The sequence below is a fragment of the Macaca nemestrina genome, chromosome 13 (genome assembly GCF_043159975.1).
Source record: "Macaca nemestrina isolate mMacNem1 chromosome 13, mMacNem.hap1, whole genome shotgun sequence".
Lineage (NCBI taxonomy): Eukaryota > Metazoa > Chordata > Mammalia > Primates > Cercopithecidae > Macaca > Macaca nemestrina.
The window spans coordinates 87,643,461-87,665,150 of NC_092137.1; the positions used below are offsets into that span (position 1 = coordinate 87,643,461).

The 21,690-nt window shown below is 40.5% G+C and overlaps 1 pseudogene; it reads left to right on the plus strand.

Moving 5' to 3' along the window:
* Positions 1–3,800: 3,800 nt before the first annotated feature.
* LOC139357737 (uncharacterized) lies at positions 3,801–20,861 on the plus strand (annotated as a pseudogene).
* Positions 20,862–21,690: the final 829 nt, after the last annotated feature.

The window sequence follows — 21,690 nt, forward strand, 5'->3', positions numbered from 1 at the left end:
TTCTGTGGAATCTGAGAACTGATATTTCGGATCCCTTTGAAGACTATAGGGCCAAAGGAAATATCCACCGAGAAGAAAGAGAAAGAACTTTCTGAGAAACTTCTTTTTGTTCTGTGAAATCATCTCACAGGGCTACAGCTTTCCCCTCAAGACGCCTTTCGCTATGCCTGTTCTTGTAGAATTTGCAAAGTGATATTTCGATGCCCATAGTGGGCTACGGTGAAAAAGGAAATATCCTCAAATGAAATCAAGAAAGAAGCTTTCTGAGAAACTGCTTAGTGTTCTGTTAATTCATCTCAGAGAGTTACAGCTTTCCCCTTAAGAAGCCCTTCGCTAAGCCTGTTTTTGTGGAATTGGTAAAGTGATATTTGGAAGCCCGTAGAGGGCTGTGGTGAAAAAGAAAATACCCTCAGAGAAAAACTGGAAAGCAGCTTTCTGAGAAACTGCTTTGTGATGTGTGACTTCCACTCACAGAGCTACATCGGTATATCCTGGATCTGTTTGCTAGCCTTATTTCTGTGGATTCTGAGAACAGATATTTAGGATCCCTTTGAAGACTATAGGGAGAAAGGAAATATCCTCCGATAAGAAAGAGAAAGAAGCTTTCTGAGAAACTTCTTTGTGTCTGTGAAATCATCTCACAGAGTTACAGCTTTCCCTCAAGAAGCCTTTCACTAAGCCTGTTCTTGTGATATTTGCAAAGTGATGTTTCGATGCCCATAGAGGGCTACGGTGAAAAAGGAAATATCCTCAGATGAAATTTGGAAGGAAGCTTTCTGTGAAACTGCGTAGTGTTCTGTTAATTCATCTCACAGAGTTACAGCTTTCCGCTCAAGAAGTCGTTCGCTAAGCCTGTTCTTATGGAATTTTCAACGTGGTATATGGAAGCCCATAGAGGGCTATGGTGAAAAAGAAAATATTCTCAGAGAAAACCTGGAAAGAAGCTTTCTGAGAAACTGCTTTGTGATGTGTGACTTCAACTCACAGAGTTACATCGGTATTTCGTGCATCATTTTGCGAGCCGTATTTCTGTGGAATCTGAGAACTGATATTTCGGATCCCTTTGAAGTCTATAGGGACAAAGGAAATATCCTACAAAAAGAAAGAGAGAGAAGCTTTCTGAGAAACTTCTTTGTGTTCTGTGAAATCATCTCAGAGTGTTACAGCTTTCCCCTCAAGAAGCCGTTCACTAATCCTGTTCTTGTGGATTTTGCAAAGTGATATATCGATGCCCATAGGGGGCTTCGGTGAAAAAGGAAATATCCTCAGATGAAATCTGGAAAGAAGCTTTCTGAGAAACTGCTTAGTGTTATGTTAATTCATCTCACAGAGTTATAGCTTTGCCTTCAAGAAGCCGTTCTCTAAGCCTTTTCTTGTGGAATTTTCAAAGTGATATTTGGAAGCCCATGGAGGGTTATGGTGAAAAAGAAAATATCCTCAGAGAAAAACTGGAAAGAAGCTTTCTGAAAAACTGCTTTGTGATGTGCGACGTGCACTCACAGAGTTACATCGGTATTTCCTGGATCTGTTTGCTAGCCTTATTTCTGTGGAATCTGAGAACGGATATTTCGGATCCCTTTGAAGACTATAGGGCCAAAGGAAATATCCTCCGATAACAAAGAGAAAGAAGCTTTTTGAGAAACTTCTTTGTGTTCTGTGATATCATGTCACAGAGTTACAGCTTTCCCCTGAAGAAGCCTTTCGCTAAGCCTGTTCTTGTGCAATTTGCAAAGTGATATTTCGATGCCCCTAGAGGGCTACGGGGAAAAAGGAAATATTCTCAGATGAAATTTGGAAAGAAGCTTTCCGAGAAACTACGTAGTGTTCTGTTAATTCATCTCACAGTGTTACAGCTTTCCCCTCAAGAAGCCGTTCGCTAAGCCTGTTCTTGTGGAATTTGCAAAGTGATATTTGGAAGCCTGTAGAGGGCTATGGTGAAAAAGAAAATATCCTCAGAGAAAAACTGGAAAGCAGCTTTCTGAGAAACTGCTTTGTGATGCGTGACTTCCACTCACAGAGTTACAACTGTAATTCGTGGATCTGTTTGCAAGCCTTATTTCTGTGGAATCTGAGAACTGATATTTCGGATATCTGCGAAGAGTATAGGGCCAAAGGAAATATCATCTGATAACAACGAGAAAGAAAATTTCTGAGAAACTTCTTTGTGTTCTGTGAAATCATTTCACAGAGCTACAGCTTTCCCCTCAAGTACCATTTCGCTAAGCCTGTTCTTGGGGATTTTGCAAAGTGATATTTCGATGCCCATAGAGGGCTACGATGAAAAAGGAAATATCCTCAGATGAAATCTGGAAAGAAGCTTTCTGAGAAACTGCTTAGTGTTCTGTTAATTCATCTCACAGAGTTACAGCTTTCCCCTCAAGAAGCCGTTCGCTAAGCCTGTTCTTGTGGAATTTGGAAAGTGATATTTGGAAGCCCTTAGAGGGCTATGGTGATAAAGAAAATATCCTCAGAGAAAAACTGGAATGCAGCTTTCTGAGAAACTGCTTTGTGATGTGTGACTTCCACTCAGAGAGTTACATCTGTATTTCGTGGATCTGTTTGCTAGACTTCTTTCTGTGGAATCTGAGATCTGATATTTCGGATCCCTTCGAAGACTATGGGGCCAAAGGGAATATCCCCCGATAACAAAGAGAAAGAAGCTTTCTGAGAAACTTCTTTGTGTTCTGTGAAATCATCTCACAGAGCTACAGCTGTCCCCTCAAGAAGCTTTTCGCGAAGACTGTTATTGTGGAATTTGCAACGTGATATTTCGATGACCATAGGGGCCTACGGTGAAAAAGAAAATATCCTCATATGAAATCTGGAAAGAAGCTTTCTGAGAAACTGCTTAATGTTCTGTTAATTCATGTCACAGAGTTATAGCTTTCCCCTTAAGAAGGCGTTCTCTTAGCCTGTTCTTGTTAAATTTGCAAAGTGATATTTGGAAGCCCGTAGAGGGCTATGGTGAAAAAGAAAATATCCTCAGAGAAAAACTGGAGAGCAGCTATCTGAGAAACTGCTTTGTGATGTGTGACTTCCACTCACAGAGTTACATCTTTGTTTCTTGGATCTGTTTGCTACCCTTATTTCTGTGGAATCTGAGAACTGATATTTCGGATCCCTTCGAAGACTATAGGGCCAAAAGAAATATCCTCCGATAACAAAGAGAAAGAAGCTTTCTGAGAAACTTCTTTGTGTTCTGTGAAATCAACTCACAGAGCTACAGCTTTCCCCTCCAGAAGCCTTTCACTAAGCCTGTTCTTGTGGAATTTGCAAAGTGATATTTCGATGACCATAGGGGTCTACAGTGAAAAAGGAAATATCCTCAGATGAAATCTGGAAGAAGCTTTCTGGGAAATTGCTTAGAGTTCTGTTAATTCATCTCAGAGTGTTACAGCTTTCCCCTCCAGAAGCCGTTCGCTAAGCCTGTTCTTGTGGAATTTGCAAAGTGATATTTGGTAGCCCATAGAGGGCTGTGGTGAAAAATAAAATATCCTCAGAGAAATACTGGAAAGCAGATTTCTGAGAAACTGCTTTGATGTGTGACTTCCACTCACAGAGTTACATCGGTATTTCGTGGAACTGTTTGCGAGCCTTATTTCTGTGGAATCTGAGAACTGATATTTCGGATCCCTTTGAAGACTATAGGGCTGAGGGAAATATCCTCCGATAACAAAGAGAAAGAAGATTTCTGAGAAAATTCTTTGTGTTCTGTGAAATAATCTCACAGAGCTACAGCTGTCCCCTCAAGAAGCCTTTCGCTAAGCCTGTTCTTGTTGAATTTGCAACGTGATATTTCGATGACCGTAGGGGGCTACGGTGAAAAAGGAAATATCCTCAGATGAAATCTGGAAAGAAGCTTTCGGAGAAACTGCTTAGTGTTCTGTTAATTCATCTCACAGAGTAACAGCTTTCCCCTCAAGAGGCCGTTCGCTAAACCTGTTCTTGTGGAATTTGCAAAGTGATATTTGGAAGCCCATAGAGGGCTATGGTGAAAAAGAAAATATCCTCAGAGAAAAACTGGAAAAAGCTTTCTGAGAAACTGCTTTGTGATGTGTGACTTCCACTCACAGAGTTACAGCTTTATTTCGTGTATCTGTTCGCTAGCCTTATTTCTGTGGAATCTGAGAACTGATATTTCGGATCCCTTTGAAGACTATAGGGCCAAAGGAAATATCCACCGAGAAGAAAGAGAAAGAACTTTCTGAGAAACTTCTTTTTGTTCTGTGAAATCATCTCACAGGGCTACAGCTTTCCCCTCAAGACGCCTTTCGCTATGCCTGTTCTTGTAGAATTTGCAAAGTGATATTTCGATGCCCATAGTGGGCTACGGTGAAAAAGGAAATATCCTCAAATGAAATCAAGAAAGAAGCTTTCTGAGAAACTGCTTAGTGTTCTGTTAATTCATCTCAGAGAGTTACAGCTTTCCCCTTAAGAAGCCCTTCGCTAAGCCTGTTTTTGTGGAATTGGTAAAGTGATATTTGGAAGCCCGTAGAGGGCTGTGGTGAAAAAGAAAATATGCTCAGAGAAAAACTGGAAAGCAGCTTTCTGAGAAACTGCTTTGTGATGTGTGACTTCCACTCACAGAGCTACATCGGTATATCCTGGATCTGTTTGCTAGCCTTATTTCTGTGGATTCTGAGAACAGATATTTAGGATCCCTTTGAAGACTATAGGGGGAAAGGAAATATCCTCCGATAAGAAAGAGAAAGAAGCTTTCTGAGAAACTTCTTTGTGTCTGTGAAATCATCTCACAGAGTTACAGCTTTCCCTCAAGAAGCCTTTCACTAAGCCTGTTCTTGTGATATTTGCAAAGTGATGTTTCGATGCCCATAGAGGGCTACGGTGAAAAAGGAAATATCCTGAGATGAAATTTGTAAAGAAGCTTTCTGAGAAACTGCTTTGTGATGTGTGACTTCCACTCACAGAGTTACATCGTTGTTTCTTGGATCTGTTTGCTACCCTTATTTCTGTGGAATCTGAGAACTGATATTTCGGATCCCTTCGAAGACTATAGGGCCAAAAGAAATATCCTCCGATAACAAAGAGAAAGAAGCTTTCTGAGAAACTTCTTTGTGTTCTGTGAAATCATGTCACAGAGCTACAGCTTTCCCCTCCAGAAGCCTTTCACTAAGCCTGTTCTTGTGGAATTTGCAAAGTGATATTTCGATGACCATAGGGGGCTACAGTGAAAAAGGAAATATCCTCAGATGAAATCTGGAAGAAGCTTTCTGGGAAATTGCTTAGAGTTCTGTTAATTCATCTCAGAGTGTTACAGCTTTCCCCTCCAGAAGCCGTTCGCTAAGCCTGTTCTTGTGGAATTTGCAAAGTGATATTTGGTAGCCCATAGAGGGCTGTGGTGAAAAATAAAATGTCCTCAGAGAAATACTGGAAAGCAGATTTCTGAGAAACTGCTTTGATGTGTGACTTCCACGCACAGAGTTACATCGGTATTTCGTGGAACTGTTTGCGAGCCTTATTTCTGTGGAATCTGAGAACTGATATTTCGGATCCCTTTGAAGACTATAGGGCTAAGGGAAATATCCTCCGATAACAAAGAGAAAGAAGATTTCTGAGAAAATTCTTTGTGTTCTGTGAAATAATCTCACAGAGCTACAGCTTTCCCCTTAAGACGCCGTTCTGTATGCCTGTTCGTGTAGAATTTGCAAACTGATATTTCGATTCCCATAGGGGGCAACGGTGAAAACGGAATTATCCTCAGATGAAATCTGGAAAGAAGCTTTCTGAGAAACTGCTTAGTGTTCTGTTAATTCATCTCACAGAGTAACACCTTTCCCCTCAAGAGGCCGTTCGCTAAGCCTGTTCTTGTGGAATTTGCAAAGTGATATTTGGAAGCCCGTAGAGGGCTATGGTGAAAAAGAAAATATCCTCAGAGAAAAACTGGAAAGCAGCTTTCTGAGAAACTGCTTTGTGATGTGTGACTTCCACTCACAGAGTTACATCTGCATTTCCTGGATCTGTTTGCTAGCCTTATTTCTGTGGAATCTCAGAACTGATATTTCGGATCTCTGCGAAGACTATAGGGCCAAAGGAAATATCCTCAGATAACAAAGAGAAAGAAGATTTCTGAGAAACTTCTTTGTGTTTTTTGAAATCATTTCACAGAGCTACAGCTTTCCCCTCAAGAAGCCTTTCGCTAAGCCTGTTCTTGTGGAATTTGCAAGGTGATATTTCGATGACCATTGGGGGCTACGGTGAAAAAGGAAATATCCTCAGATGAAATCTGGAAAGAAGCTTTCTGAGAAACTGCTTATTGTTCTGTTACTTCATCTCACAGAGTTACAGCTTTCCCCTCAAGAAGCCCTTCGCTAAGCCTGTTCTTGTGGAATTTGTAAAGTGATATTTGGAAGCCCATAGAGGGCTGTGGTGAAAAAGAAAATATCCTAAAAGAAAAACTGGAAAGAAGCTTTCTGAGAAACTGCATAGTGTTCTGTAAATTCTTTTCACAGAGTTACAGCTTTCCCCTCAAGAAGCCGTTCGCTAAGCCTGTTCTTGTGGAATTTTCAAAGTGATCTTTGGAAGCCCATAGAGGGCTATGGTGAAAAAGAAAATATCCTCAGGGAAAAACTGGAAATAAGTTTTCTGAGAAACTGCTTTGTGATGTGTGACTTCCACTCACAGAGTTACATCTGTATTTCATGGATCTATTTGCTAGCCTTATTTCTTTGGAATCTGCGAACGGATATATCGTATCCCTTTGAAGACTATAGGGCCAAAGGAAATATCCTCCGAAAACAAAGAGAAAGAAGCTTTCTGAGAAACCTCTTTTTTTTCTGTGAAATCATCTCACAGAGCTACACCTTTCCCTCAAGAAGCCTTTAGCTAAGCCTGTTCTTGTGCAATTGGCAAAGTGATATTTCCATGCCCCTAGAGTGCTACGGTGAAAAAGGAAATATCCTCAGATGAAATCTGGAAAAAAGCTTTCTGAGAAACTGCTTAGTGTTCTGTTAATTCATCTCACAGAGTTACAGCTTTCCCCTCCAGAAGCCGTTCGCTAAGCCTGTTCTTGTGGAATTTGCAAAGTGATATTTGGAAGCCCATGAAGGGCTATGGTGAAAAAGAAAATATCCTCAGAGAAAAACCGGAAAGGGTCTTTCTGAGAAACTGCTTAGTGATATGTGACTTCCACTGACAGAGTTACATCTGTATTTCGTGGATCTGTTTGCTAGCCTTTATTCCTGTGGAATCTGAGAACGGATATTTCGGATCCCTTTGAAGACTATAGGGCCAAAGGAAATATCCTTCGATAACAATGAAAAAGAAGCTTTCTGAGAAACCTCATTGTGTTCTGTGATATCTTCCCACAGAGTTACAGCATTCCCCTTAAGAAGCCTTTCGCTAATCCTGTTCTTGTGGAAATTGCAAAGTGATATTTCGATGCCCATAGAGGGCTACGGTGAAAAAGGAAATATCCTGAGATGAAATCTGGAAAGAAGCTTTCTGAGAAACTGCTTAGTGTTCTGTTAATTCATATCACAGAGTTACAGCTATTCCCGCAGGAAGCCGTTCGCTGAGCCTGTTCTTGTGGAATTTTCAAAGTGATATTTGGAAGCCCATAGAGGGCTATGTTGAAAAAGAAAATATCCTCAGAGAAAGACTGGAAAGAAGCTTTCTGAGAAACTGCTTTGTGATGTGTGACTTCCACTGACAGACTTACATCTGTATTTCGTGGATCTGTTTGCGAGCCTTATTTCTGTGGAATCTGAGAACTGATATTTCGAATCCCTTTGAACACTATAGGGCTAAAGGAAATATCCTCCGATAACAAAGAGAAAGAAGATTTCTGTGAAAATTCTTTGGGTTCTGTGACATCATCTCACAGAGCTACAGCTTTCCCCTCAAGAAGCCTTTCGCTAAGCCTGTTCTTGTGCAATTGGCAAAGTGATATTTCGATGAAAATACGGGCCTACGGTGAAAAAGGAAATATCCTCAGGTGAAATCTGGAGAGAAGCTTTCTGAGAAACTGCTTAATGTTCTGTTAATTCATCTCACAGTGTTACAGCTTTCCCCTCAAGAAGCAGTTGGCTAAGCATGTTCTTGTGGAATTTGCAAAGTGATATTTGGAAGCGCATGGAGGGCTATTGTGAAAAAGAAAATATCCTCAGAGAAAAACTGGAAAGAAGCTTTCTGAGAAACAGCTTTGTGATGTGTGACTTCCACTCACTGAGTTACATCTGTATATCGTGCATCTGTTTCCTAGCCTTATTTCTGTGAAATCTGAGAACTGATATTTCGGATCCCTTTGAAGAGTATAGGGCCAACGGAAATATCCTCCGATAACAAAGAGAAAGAAGCTTTCTGAGAAACTTCTTTGTGTTCTGTGAAATCATCTCACAGAGCTACAGCTTTCCCCTCAAGAAGCCCTTCGCTAAGCCTGTTCTTGTGGAATTTGTAAAGTGATATTTGGAAGCCCATAGAGGGCTGTGGTGAAAAAGAAAATATCCCAAGAGAAAAACTGGAAAGAAGCTTTCTGTGAAACTGCATAGTGTTCTGTAAATTCATTTCACAGAGTTACAGCTTTCCCCTCAAGAGGCCGTTCGCTAAGCCTGTTCTTGTGGAATTTTCAAAGTGATCTTTGGAAGCAGATAGAGGGCTCTGGTGAAAAAGAAAATATCCTCAGAGAAAAACTGGAAAGAAGCTTTCTGAGAAAGTGCTTTGTGAAGTGTCACTTCCACTGACAGAGTTAGATCTGTATTTCGTGGATCAGTATGCTAGCCTTTTTTCGGTGGAATGTGAGAATGGATATTTCGGATCCCTTTGAAGACTATAGGGCCAAAGGTATTATCCTCCGATAACAAAGAGAAACAAGGTTTCTGAGAAACTTCTTTGTGTTCTGTGAAATCATCTCACAGAGTTACAGCTTTCCCCTTAAGAAGCCTTTGGCTAAGCCTGTTCTTGTGGAATTTCAAATGATATTTCGATGCCCATGGAGGGCTACAGTGAAAAAGGAAATGTCCTCAGATGAAATGTGGAAAGAAGCTTTCTGAGAAACTGCTTAGTGTTCTGTTAATTTATCTCACAGAGTTACAGCTTTCCCCTCAAGAAGCCGTTCGCTAAGCCTGTTCTTGTGGAATTTGCCAAGTGATATTTTAAGCCCATAGAGGGCTATGGTGAAAAAGAAAATATCCTCTGAGAAAAACTGGAAAGAAGCTTTCTGAGAAACTGCTTTGTGATGTGTGACTTCCACTCACAGAGTTACATCTGTATTTCGTGGATCTCCTTGCTAGCTTATTTCTGTGGAATCTGAGAAATGATATTTCGGATCCCATTGAAGACTATAGGGCCAAAGGAAATATCCTCCCATAACAAAGAGAAAGACGCTTTCTGAGAAACTTCTTAATGTTCTGTGAAATCATCTCAAAGAGTCACAGCTTTCCCCTCTAGAAGCCTATCGCTAAGCGTGTTCTTGTGGAATTTGCAAAGTGATATTTGGAAGCCAATGGAGGGCTATGGTGAAAAAGAAAATATCCTCAGAGAAAAACTGGAAAGAAGCTTTCTGAGAAACTGCTTTGTGATGTGTGACTTCCACTCACAGAGGTACATCTGTAAATCGTGGATCTGTTTGCTAGCCTTATTTCTGTGGAATCTGAGAACTGATATTTCGGATTCTGTTGAAGACTATTGGGCCAAAGGAAATATCCCTCGAAAACAAAGACAAAGAAGCTTTCTGAGAAACTTCTTTGTGTTCTGTGAAATCATCTCACAGAGTCACAGCTTTCCGCTCAAGAAGCCTTTCTCTCAGCCTGTTCTTGTGGAATTTGCATAGTGATATTTCGATGCCCATAGAGGGCTACGGAGAAAAGGGAAATATCCTCAGATGAAATCTGGAAAGAAGCTTTCTGAGAAACTGCTTAGTGTTCTGTTAATTCACCTTACAGTTGCAGAATTCCCCTCAAGAAGCCGTTCGCTAAGCCTCTAATTGTGGAATTTGCAAAGTGATTTTTGAAAGCCCTTCGAGGGCTATGGTGGAAAAGAAAATATCCTCAGAGAAAAACTGGAAAGAAGCTTTCTGAGAAACTGCTTTGTGAAGTGTCACTTCCACTGACAGAGTTACATCTGTATTTCGTGGATTTGTTTGCTAGCCTTATTTCTGTGGAATGTGAGAACCTATATTTCGGATCCCTTTGAAGACTATAGGGCCAAAGGTATTATCCTCCGATAACAAAGAGAAACAAGCTTTCTGAGAAACTTCTTTGTGTTCTGTGAAATCATCTCACAGAGTTACAGCTTTCCCCTCAAGAAGCCTTTCGCTAAGCCTGTTCTTGTGGAATTTGCAAACTGATATTTCGATTCCTATGGAGGGCTACGGTGAAAAGGGAAATATCCTCAGATGAAATCTTTGGGAGAAGGTTTCTGAGAAACTGCTTAGTATTCTGTTAATTCATCTCACAGAGTTACAGCTTTCCCCTCAAGAACCCGTTCGCTAAGCCTGTTCTTGTGGAATTCACGAACTGATATTTGGAAGCCCATGTAGGGCTACGGTGAAAAAGAAAATATCCTCAGAGAAAAACTGGAAAGAAGCTTTCTGAGAAACTGCTTTGTGAAGTGTCACTTCCACTGGTAGAGTTTCATCTGTATTTCGTGGATCTGTTTGCTAGCCTTATTTCTGTGGAATCTGAGAACGGATATTTCAGATCCCATTGAAGACTATAGGGCCAAAGGAAAATCCTCCGATAACAAAGAGAAAGAAGTCTCCTGAGAAATTTCTTTGTGTTCTGTGAAATCATCTCACAGAGTTACAGCTTTCCCCGGAAAAAGACTTTCGCTAAGCCTGTTCTTGTGGAATTTGCAGTGATATTCCGATGCCCATAGAGGGCTTCGGTGAAAAAGGAAATATCCTCATATGAAATCTGGAAAGAAGCTTTCTGAGAAACTGCTTAGTGTTCTGTTAATTCATCTCACAGAGTTACAGCTTTCCCCTCAAGAAGCAGTTGGCTAAGCATGTTCTTGTGGAATTTGCAAAGTGATATTTGGAAGCCCATAGAGGCCCATGGTGAAAAAGAAAATATCCTCAGAGAAAAACTGGAAAGAAGCTTTCTGAGAAACTGCTTTGTGATGTCTCACTTCCACTCACAGAGTTTCATCTGTATTTCGTGGATCTGTTTGCTAGCCTTATTAATGTGGAATCTGAGAAGGGATTTTTCGGATCCCTTCGAAGACTATAGGGCCAAAGGAAATATCCTCCGATAACAGAGAGAAAGAAGCTTTCTGAGAAACTTCTTTGTGTTCTGTGAAATCATTTCCCAAAGTTACAGCTTTCCCCTCAAGAAGCCTTTCGCTAAGCCTGTTCTTGTGGAATTTGCAAAGTGATATTTCGATGCCCATAGAGGGCTACGGTGAAAAACGAAATATCCTCAGATGAAATCTGGAAAGTAGCTTTCTCAGAAACTGCTTAGTGTTCTGTTAATTCATCTCACAGAGTTACAGCTTTCCCCTCAAGAAGCCGTTCGCTAAGCCTGTTTTTGTGGAATTTTCAAAGTGATATTTGGAAGCCCAAAGAGGGCTATTGTGAAAAAGAAAACATCCTCAGAGAAAAACTGGAAAGAAGGTTTTTGGGAAACTGCTTAGTTATTTGTGACTTCCACTGACAGAGTTACATCTGTATTTCGTGGATCTCTTTGCTAGCCTTCTTTCTGTGGAATCTGAGAAGATATTTCGGAACCCTTGGAAGACTATGGGGCGAAAGGAAATATCCTCCCATAGCAAAGAGAAAGCAGCTTTCTGAGAAACTTCTTTGTGTTTTGTGAAATCATCTCACAGAGTTACAGCATTCCCCTCAAGAAGCTGCTCGCTAAGCCTGTTCTTGTGGAATTAGCATAGTGATATTTGGAAGCCGAAAGAGGGCTATGGTGAAAAAGAAAATATCCGCAGAGAAAAACTGGAAAGAAGCTTTCAGGGAAATTGCTTTGTGATGTGTGAGTTCCACTGACAGAGTTACATCTGTATTTCGTGGATCTGCTTGCTAGCCTTATTTCTGCGTAATCTGATAACGGATATTTCGGATCCCTTTGAAGAATATAGGGCCGAAGGAAATATCCTCCGATAAAAAGAGAAAGAAGCTTTCTGAGAAACTTCTTTGTGCTCTGTGAAATCATCTCACAGAGCTACAGCTTTCCCCTCAAGAAGCCTTTCAGCAAGCCTGTTCTTGTGGAATTTGCAAAGTGATATTTCGATGCCCATAGGGGGCTACGGTAAAAGGAAATATCCTCAGATGAAACCTGGAAAGAAGTTTTCTGAGAAACTACTTAGTGTTCTGTTAATTCATTTGACAGAGTTACAGCATTCCCCTCAAGATGCCTTTCACTAAGCCTGTTCTTGTGGAATTTGCAAAGTGATATTTGGAAGCCCAGAGAAGGCTATGGTGAAAAAGGAAATATCCTCAGATGAAATCTGGAAAGAAGATTTCTGAGAAACTGCTTAGTGTTCTGTTAATTCATCTCACAGAGTTACAGCTTTCCCCTCAAATGGCTGCTCGCTAAGCCTGTTTTTGTGGAATTCACAAAGTGATATTTGGAAGCCCATAGAGGGCTATGGTGAAAAAGAAAATATTCTCAGAGAAAAACTGGAAAGAAGCTTTCTGAGAAACTGCTTTGTGATGTGTGACTTCCACTCACAGAGTTACATCTGTGTTTCGTGGATCTGTTTGCTAGCTTCATTTCTGTGGAATCTGAGAACGGATATTTCGGTCCCCTTTGAAGACTATAGGTCCAAAGGAAATATCCTCCGATAACCAAGAGAAAGAAGCTTTCTGAGAAACTTCTTTGTGTTCTGTGAAATCATCTCACAGAGTTACAGCTTCCCCCTCAAGAAGCCCTTCGCTAATCCTGTTCTTGTGGAATTTGCAAAGTGATATTTCGATGCCAATAGAGGGCGACGGTGAAAAGGGAAATATCCTCAGATGAAATCTGGAAAGAAGCTTTCTGAAAAACTGCTTAGTATTCTGAAATTCATCTCACAGAGTTACAGCTTTCACCTCAAGAAACCGTTCGCTAAGCCTGTTCTTGTGGAATTTGCAAGGTGATATTTGGAAGCGCTTTGAGGGCTATGGGAAAAAAGAAAATATCCTCAGAGAAAAACCGGAAAGAAGCTTTCTGAGAAACTGCTTTGTGATGTGTGACTTCCACTGACAGAGTTACATCTGCATTTCGTGGATCTGTTTGCTAGCCTTATTTCTGTGGAATATGAGCACGGATATTTCGGATCCCTTTGAAGACTATAGGGCCCAAGGAAATATTCTCCGATAACAAAGAGAAAGAAGAATTCTGAGAAACTTCTTCGTGTTCTGTGAAATCATCTCACAGAGTTACAGCTTTCCCCTCAAGAAGCCTTGCGCTAAGCCTGTTCTTGTGGAATTTGCAAAGTGATATTTCGATGCCAATAGAGGGCTACGGTGAAAAAGGAAATATCCTCAGAAGAAATCTGGAAGGAAGCTTTCTGAGAAACTGCTTAGTGTTCCGTTAATTCATCTCATAGAGTTACAGCTTTCACCTCAAGAAGCCGTTCGCTAAGCCTGTTCTTGTGAAATTTGCAAGGTGATATTTGCAAGCCCATAGAGGGCTACGGTAAAAAAGAAAATATCCTCAGAGAAAAACCGGAAAGAAGTTTCTGAGAAACTGCTTGGTGATGTGTGACTTCCACTAACAGAGATGCATCTGTATTTCCTGGATCTGTTTGCTAGCCTTATTTCTGTGGAATCTGAGAACGGATATTTCGGATCCCTTTGAAGAATATAGGGCCAAAGGTATTATCCTCCGATAACAAAGAGAAACAAGGTTTCTGAGAAACTTCTTTGTGTTCTGTGAAATCATCTCAAAGAGCTACAGCTGTCCCCTCAAGAAGCCTTTCGCTAAGGCTGTTCTTGTGGAATTTACAAAGTGATATTTCCATGCCCATTGGGGGCTACAGTGAAAAAGGAAATATCCTCAGATGAAATCTGGAAAGAAGATTTCTGAGAAACTGCTTAGAGTTCTGTTAATTCACCTCATAGAGGTACATCTTTCTCCTCAAGAATCCGCTCGCTAAGCCTGTTCTTGTGGAATTTGGAAAGAGATATTTGGAAACCCATAGAGGGCTATGGTGAAAAAGAAAATATCCTCAGAGAAAAACTCGAAAGAAGCTTTCTGAAAAACTGCGTTGTGATGTGTGACTTCCACTCACAGAGTTACACCTGTATTTCGTGGATCTCTTTGCTAGCCTTATTTCTGTGTAATCTGAGAACTGATATTATGGATCCCTTGGAAGACGATAGGGCCAAAGGAAATATCCTCCGATAAGAAAGAGAAAGAAGCTTTGTGAGAATCTTCTTTGTGTCCTGTGAAATCATCTCACAGAGTTACAGAGAAAAAATCTTTCTAAGAAACTTCTTTGTGTTCCGTGAAATCATCTCACAGAGCTACAGCTTTCCCCCCAAGAAGCCTTTCGCTAAGGCTGTTATTCTGGAATTTGCAAAGTGATATTTCGATGCCCATAGGGGGCTACGGTGTAACAGGAAATATCCTCAGATGAATTCTGGAAAGATGCTTTCTGAGAAACTGCTTAGTGTTCTGTTAATTCCTCTCACAGAGTTACAGCTTTCCCCTCAAAAAGCCGTTCACTAAGCCTGTTGTTGTGGAATTTTCAAAGTGATCTTTGGAAGCATATAGAGGGCTATGGTGAAAAAGAAAATATCCTCAGAGAAAAACTGGAAAGATGCTTTCCGGGAAACTGCATTGTGATGTGTGAGTTCCGCTCACAGAGTTACATCTGTATTTCTTAGATCTGTTTTCTAGCCTTATTTCTGTAGAATCTGAGAACTGATATTTCGGATCCCTTTGAAGACTATAGGGCCAAACGAAATATCCTCCGATAACAAAGAGAAAGAAGCTTCCTGAGAAAGTTCTTTGTGTTCTGTGAAATTATCTCACAGAGCTACCAGCTTTCCCCTCAAGAAGCCTTCCGCTAAGTCTGTTCTTGTGGAATTTGCAAAATGATATTTCGATGCCCTCAGTGGGCTACGGTGAAAAAGGAAATATCCTCAGATGAAATCTGGAAAGAAGCTTTCTGAGAAACTGCTTAGTGTTCTGTTAATTCATCTCATAGAGTTACAGCTTTCTCCTCAAGAAGCCGTTCGCTAAGCCTGTTCTTGTGGAATTTGCAAAGTGGTATTTGGAAGCCCACAGAGGGCTATGGTAAAAAAGAAAATATCCTCAGAGAAAAACCGGAAAGAAGCTTTCTCAGAAACTGCTTTGAGATGTGTGACTTTCACTCATAGAGTTACATCTGTACTTCATGGATCTGTTTGCTAGCCTTTTTTCTTTGGAATATGAGAACTGGTATTTGGGATCCCTTTGAAGACTATAGGGCCAGAGGAAATATCATCCTATATCAAAGAGAAAGAAGCTTTCTGAGAAATTTCTTTGTGTTCTGTGAAATCATCTCACAGAGTTACAGCTTTCACCTCAAGAAGCCTTTCGCTAAGCCTGTTCTTGTGGAATTTGCAAAGCGATATTTCGATGCCAATAGAGGGCTACGGTGAAAAAGGAAATATCCTCAGATGAAATCTGGAAAGAAGCTTTCTGAGAAACTGCTTAGTGTTCTGTTAATTCATTCCACAGAGTTACAGGTTTCCCCTCAAGAAGCCGTTCGCTAAGCCTGTTCTTTTCGAATTTGCAAAGTGGTATTTGGAAGCCCATGGAGGGCTATGGTGAAAAAGAAAATATCCTCAGAGAAAAACTGGAAAGAAGCTTTCTGAGAAACTGCTTTGTGATGTGTGTCTTCACTCACATAGTTACATCAGTATTTCGTGGATCTGTTTGCTAGCCTTATTTCTGTGGAATCAGAGAACTGATATTTCGGATTCCTTTGAAGACTATATGGCCAAAGGAAATATCCCCCGATAACAAAGGGAAGGAAGCTTTCTGAGAAACTTCTTTTTGTTCTGTGAAATCATCTCACAGAGTTACAGCTTTCCCCTCAAGAATCCTTTCTATAAGATATTTATTGTGGAATTTGCAAAGTGATATTTCGATTCCCATAGAGGGCTATGGTGAAAAAGGAAATATCCTCTGATGAAATCTCGAAAGAAGCTTTCTGAGAAACTGCTTAGTATTCTGTTAATTCATCTCACAGAGTTACAGCTTTCCCCTCAAGAAGCCGTTCGCTAAGCCTGTTCTTGTGGAATTTGCAAAGTGATCTTTGGAAGCCCATAGAGGGTTACGGTGAAAAAGAAAATATCCTTAGAGAAATACTGGAAAGAAGCTTTCCGGGAAACTGCTTTGTGATGTGTGAGTTCCACTCACAGAGTTACATCTGTATTTCTTAGATCTGTTTGCTAGTCTTATATCTGTGGAATCTGAGAACTGATATTTCGGATCCCTTTGAAGACTATAGGGCCAAAGGAAATATCCTCCAATAACAGAGAGAAAGAAGCTTTCTGAGAAACTTCTTTGTGTTCTGTGAAATCATCTCACAGAGCTACAGCTTTCCCCTCAAGGAGCCTTCCGCTAAGTCTGTTCTTGTGGAATTTGCAAAGTAATATTTCTATGCCCTTAGGGGGCTACAGTGAAAAAGGAAATAGCCTCAGATGAAATCTGGAAAGAAGCTTTCTGAGAAACTGCTTAGTGTTCTGTTAATTCATCTCACAGAGTTACAGCTTTCCCCTCAAGAAGCCGTTCGCTAAGCCTGTTCTTGTGGAATTTGCATAGTGATATTTGGAACTCCATAGTTGGCTAGGGAGGAATAGATAATATCCTCAGAGTAAAACTAGAAAGAAGCTTTCTGAGAAACGGCTTTGTGATGTGTGACTTCCACTCATAGAGTTACATGTGTATTTCGTGGATCTATTTGCTAGCCTTATTTCTGTGGAATCTGAGATCTGATATTTCGGATTCCTTTGAACACTATATGGCCAAAGGAAATATCCCCCGATAACAAAGGGAAAGAAGCTTTCTGAGAAACTTCTTTGTGTTCTGTGAAATCATCTCACAGAGTTACAGCTTTCCCCTCAAGAATCCTTTCGCTAAGCCTGTTCTTGTCGAATTTGCAAAGTGATATTTCGATGCCCATAGATGGCTTCGGTGAAAAAGGAAATATCCTCAGATGAAATCTGGAAAGAAGCTTTTAGAGAAACTGCTTAGTGTTCTCTTAATTCATCTCATAGAGTTACATCTTTCCCCTCAAGAAGTCGCTCGCTAAGCCTGTTCTTCTGGAATTTGCAAGGAGATATTTGTAAGCCCATAGAGGGCTATGGTAAAAAAAAATATATCCTGAGAGAAAAATCGTAAAGACGATTTCTAAGAAGCTGCTTTGTGGTGTGTGACTTCCACTCACAGAGTTACATCTGTATTTCGTGGATCTGTTTGCTAGCCTTATTTCTGTGGAATCTGAGAACCGATATTTCGGATCCCTTTGAAGACTATAGGGCCAAGGAAATATACTCCGATAACAAAGAGAAAGAAGCTTTCTGAGAAATTTCTTTGTGTTCTGTGAAATCATCTCACAGTGTTCCAGCTTTCCCCTCAAGAAGCCTTTCGCTAAGCCTGTTCTCGTGGAATTTGCAAAGGGATATTTCGATGCCCATAGAAGGCTACGGTGAAAAGGGAAATATCCTCAGATGAAATCTGGAAAGAAGCTTTCTGGGAAACTGCTTAGTGTTCTGTTAATTTTTCTCACACAGTTACAGCTTTCCCCTCAAGAAGCCGTTCGCTAAGCCTGTTCTTTTGGAATTTGCAAAATGATATTTGGAAGCCCTTAGAGGGCTATGGTGAAAAAGAAAATATCCTCAGAGAAAAATTGGAAAGAAGCTTTCTGCGAAACTGCTTTGTGATGTGTGAGTTCCACTCAGAGAGTTACATCTGTATTTCGTAGATCTGTTTGCTAGCCTTATTTCTGTGGAATCTGAGATCTGATATTTCGGATCCCTTTGAAGACTACAGGGCCAAAGGAAATATCATCCGATAACAAAGAGAATGAAGGTTTCTGAGAAACTTCTTTGTGCTCTGTGAAATCATCTCACAGAGTTACAGCTTTCCCCTCAAGAAGCCTTTCGCTAAGCCTCTTCTTGTGGAATTTGCAAAGTGATATTTCGATGCCCATAGAGGGCTACAGTGAAAAGGGAAAGATCCTCAGATGAAATCTGGAAAGAAGCTTTCTGAGAAACTGCTTAGTGTTCTGTTAATTCATCTCACAGAGTTACAGCTTTCTCCTCAAGAAGCCGTTCGCTAAGCCTGTTCTTGTCAATTCGCAAAGTGATATTTGGAAGCCCATAAAGGGCTATGGTGGAAAAGAAAATATCCTCAGAGAAAAAATGGAAAGAAGCTTTCTGAGAAACTGCTTTGTGATGTGTAACTTCCACTCACAGAGTTACATCTGTATTTCATGATTCTGTTTGCTAGATTTATTTCTGTGGAATCTGAGAACTGATTTTTCGAATCCCTTTGAAGACTATAGGGCCAAAGGAAATATTCTCCGATAACAAAGAGAAAGAAACTTTCTGAGAAACTTCCTTGTGTTCTGTGAAATCATCTCACTGAGTTACAGGTTTCCCCTCCAGAAGCCTTTCCCTAAGCCTCTTCTTGTGGAATTTGACAAGTGATATTTCGATGCCCATAGAGTGCTACGGTGAAAAGGGAAATATCCTCAGATGAATTCTGGTAAGAAGATTTCTGAGAAACTTCTTAGTGTTTTTTTAATTCAACTCACAGAGTTACAGGTTTCCCCTCAAGAAGCCATTCGCTAAGCCTGTTCTTGTGGAATTTGCAAAGTGATATTTCGATGCCCGTAGAGGGCTTAGGTGAAAAAGGAAAGATCCTCAGATGAAATTTGGAAAGAAGCTTTCTGAGAAACTGCTTAGTGTTCTGTTAACTCATCTCACAGAGTTACAGCTTTCCCCTCAAGAAGCCGTTCGCTAAGCCTGTCCTTGTGGAATTTGTATAGTGATATTGGAAGCCCTTAGAGGGCTATAGTGGAAAAGAAAATATCCTCAGAGAAAAACCGGAAAGAAGCTTTCTGAGAAACTGCTTTGTGATGTGTGACTTCCACTCAGAGAGTTACATCTGTATTTCGTGGATCTGTTTGCTAGCCTTATTTCTGTGGAATCTGTGAACTGATATTTCGGATCCCTTTGAAGACTATAGGGCCAAAGGAAATATCCTCCGATAACAAAGAGAATGAAGGTTTCTGAAAAACTGGTTTGTGCTCTCTGAAATCATCTCACAGAGTTACAGCTTTCCTCTCAAGAAGCCTTTCGCTAAGCCTCTTCTTGTGGAATTTGCAAAGCGATATTTCGATGCCCATAGAGGGCTGCAGTGAAAAGGGAAATATCCTCAGATGAAATCTGAAAGAAGCTTTCTGAGAAACTGCTTAGTGTTCTTTTAATTCATCTCACAGAGTTACAGCTTTCCACTCCAGTACCCGTTCGCTAAGCCTTTCTTGTGGAATTTGAAAAGTGATATTTCGATGCCCGTAGAGGGATACGGTGAAAAAGGAAAGATCCTCTGATGAAATTTGGAAAGAAGCTGTCTGAGAAACTGCTTAGTGTTCTGTTAATTCATCTCAGAGAGTTACAGATTTCCCCTCAAGATGCTGTTCGCTAAGCCCTTCCTTGTGGAATTTGCAAAGTGATATTTGGAAGCCCATAGAGGGCTATGGTGGAAAAGAAAATATCCTCAGAGAAAAAATGGAAAGAAGCTTTCTGAGAAACTGCTTTGTGATGTTTGACTTCCACTTACAGAGTTACATCTGTATTTCGTGGATCTGTTTGCTAGCCTTATTTCTGTGTAATCTGAGAACTGATAAATCGGATCCCTTTGAAGACTATAGGGCCAAAGGAAATATCCTCCGATAACAAAGAGAAAGAAGCTTTCTGAGAAACTTCTTTGTGTTCGGTGAAATCATCTCACAGAGTTACAGCTTTGCCCTCAAGAAGCCTTTCTCTAAGCCTGTTCTTGTGGAATATGCAAACTATTATTTCGATTCCCCTAGAGGGCTACGGTGAAAAAGGAAATATCCTCAGATTTAATCTGGAAAGAAGCTTTCTGAGAAACTGCTTAGTGTTCTGTTCATTCATCTCACAGAGATACAGCTTTCCCCTCAAGAAGCCTTTCACTAAGCCTGTTCTTGTGGAATTTGCAAAGTGATATTTGGAAGCCAGTAGAGGGCTCTGGTGGAAAGAAAATATCCTCAGAAAAAAAATGGAAAGAAGCTATCTGAGAAACTGCTTTGTGATGTGTGACTTCCACTCAAAGTGTTACATCTGTATTTCGTGGATCTGTTTGCTAGCCTTATTTCTGTGGAATGTGAGAACTGATATTTCGGATCCCTTTGAAGACTATAGGGCCAAAGGAAATATCCTCCGTTAACAAAGAGAAAGAAGATTTCTGAGAAACTTCTTTGTGTTTTTTGAAATCATTTCACAGAGCTACAGCTTTCCCCTCAAGAAGCCTTTCGCTAAGCCTGTTCTTGTGGAATTTGCAAGGTGATATTTCGATGACCATTGGGGGCTACGGTGAAAAAGGAAATATCCTCAGATGAAATCTGGAAAGAAGCTTTCTGAGAAACTGCTTATTGTTCTGTTACTTCATCTCACAGAGTTACAGCTTTCCCCTCAAGAAGCCCTTCGCTAAGCCTGTTCTTGTGGAATTTGTAAAGTGATATTTGGAAGCCCATAGAGGGCTGTGGTGAAAAAGAAAATATCCTAAAAGAAAAACTGGAAAGAAGCTTTCTGAGAAACTGCATAGTGTTCTGTAAATTCTTTTCACAGAGTTACAGCTTTCCCCTCAAGAAGCCGTTCGCTAAGCCTGTTCTTGTGGAATTTTCAAAGTGATCTTTGGAAGCCCATAGAGGGCTATGGTGAAAAAGAAAATATCCTCAGGGAAAAACTGGAAATAAGTTTTCTGAGAAACTGCTTTGTGATGTGTGACTTCCACTCACAGAGTTACATCTGTATTTCATGGATCTATTTGCTAGCCTTATTTCTTTGGAATCTGCGAACGGATATATCGTATCCCTTTGAAGACTATAGGGCCAAAGGAAATATCCTCCGAAAACAAAGAGAAAGAAGCTTTCTGAGAAACCTCTTTTTTTTCTGTGAAATCATCTCACAGAGCTACACCTTTCCCTCAAGAAGCCTTTAGCTAAGCCTGTTCTTGTGCAATTGGCAAAGTGATATTTCCATGCCCCTAGAGTGCTACGGTGAAAAAGGAAATATCCTCAGATGAAATCTGGAAAAAAGCTTTCTGAGAAACTGCTTAGTGTTCTGTTAATTCATCTCACAGAGTTACAGCTTTCCCCTCCAGAAGCCGTTCGCTAAGCCTGTTCTTGTGGAATTTGCAAAGTGATATTTGGAAGCCCATGAAGGGCTATGGTGAAAAAGAAAATATCCTCAGAGAAAAACCGGAAAGGGTCTTTCTGAGAAACTGCTTAGTGATATGTGACTTCCACTGACAGAGTTACATCTGTATTTCGTGGATCTGTTTGCTAGCCTTTATTCCTGTGGAATCTGAGAACGGATATTTCGGATCCCTTTGAAGACTATAGGGCCAAAGGAAATATCCTTCGATAACAATGAAAAAGAAGCTTTCTGAGAAACCTCATTGTGTTCTGTGATATCTTCCCACAGAGTTACAGCATTCCCCTTAAGAAGCCTTTCGCTAATCCTGTTCTTGTGGAAATTGCAAAGTGATATTTCGATGC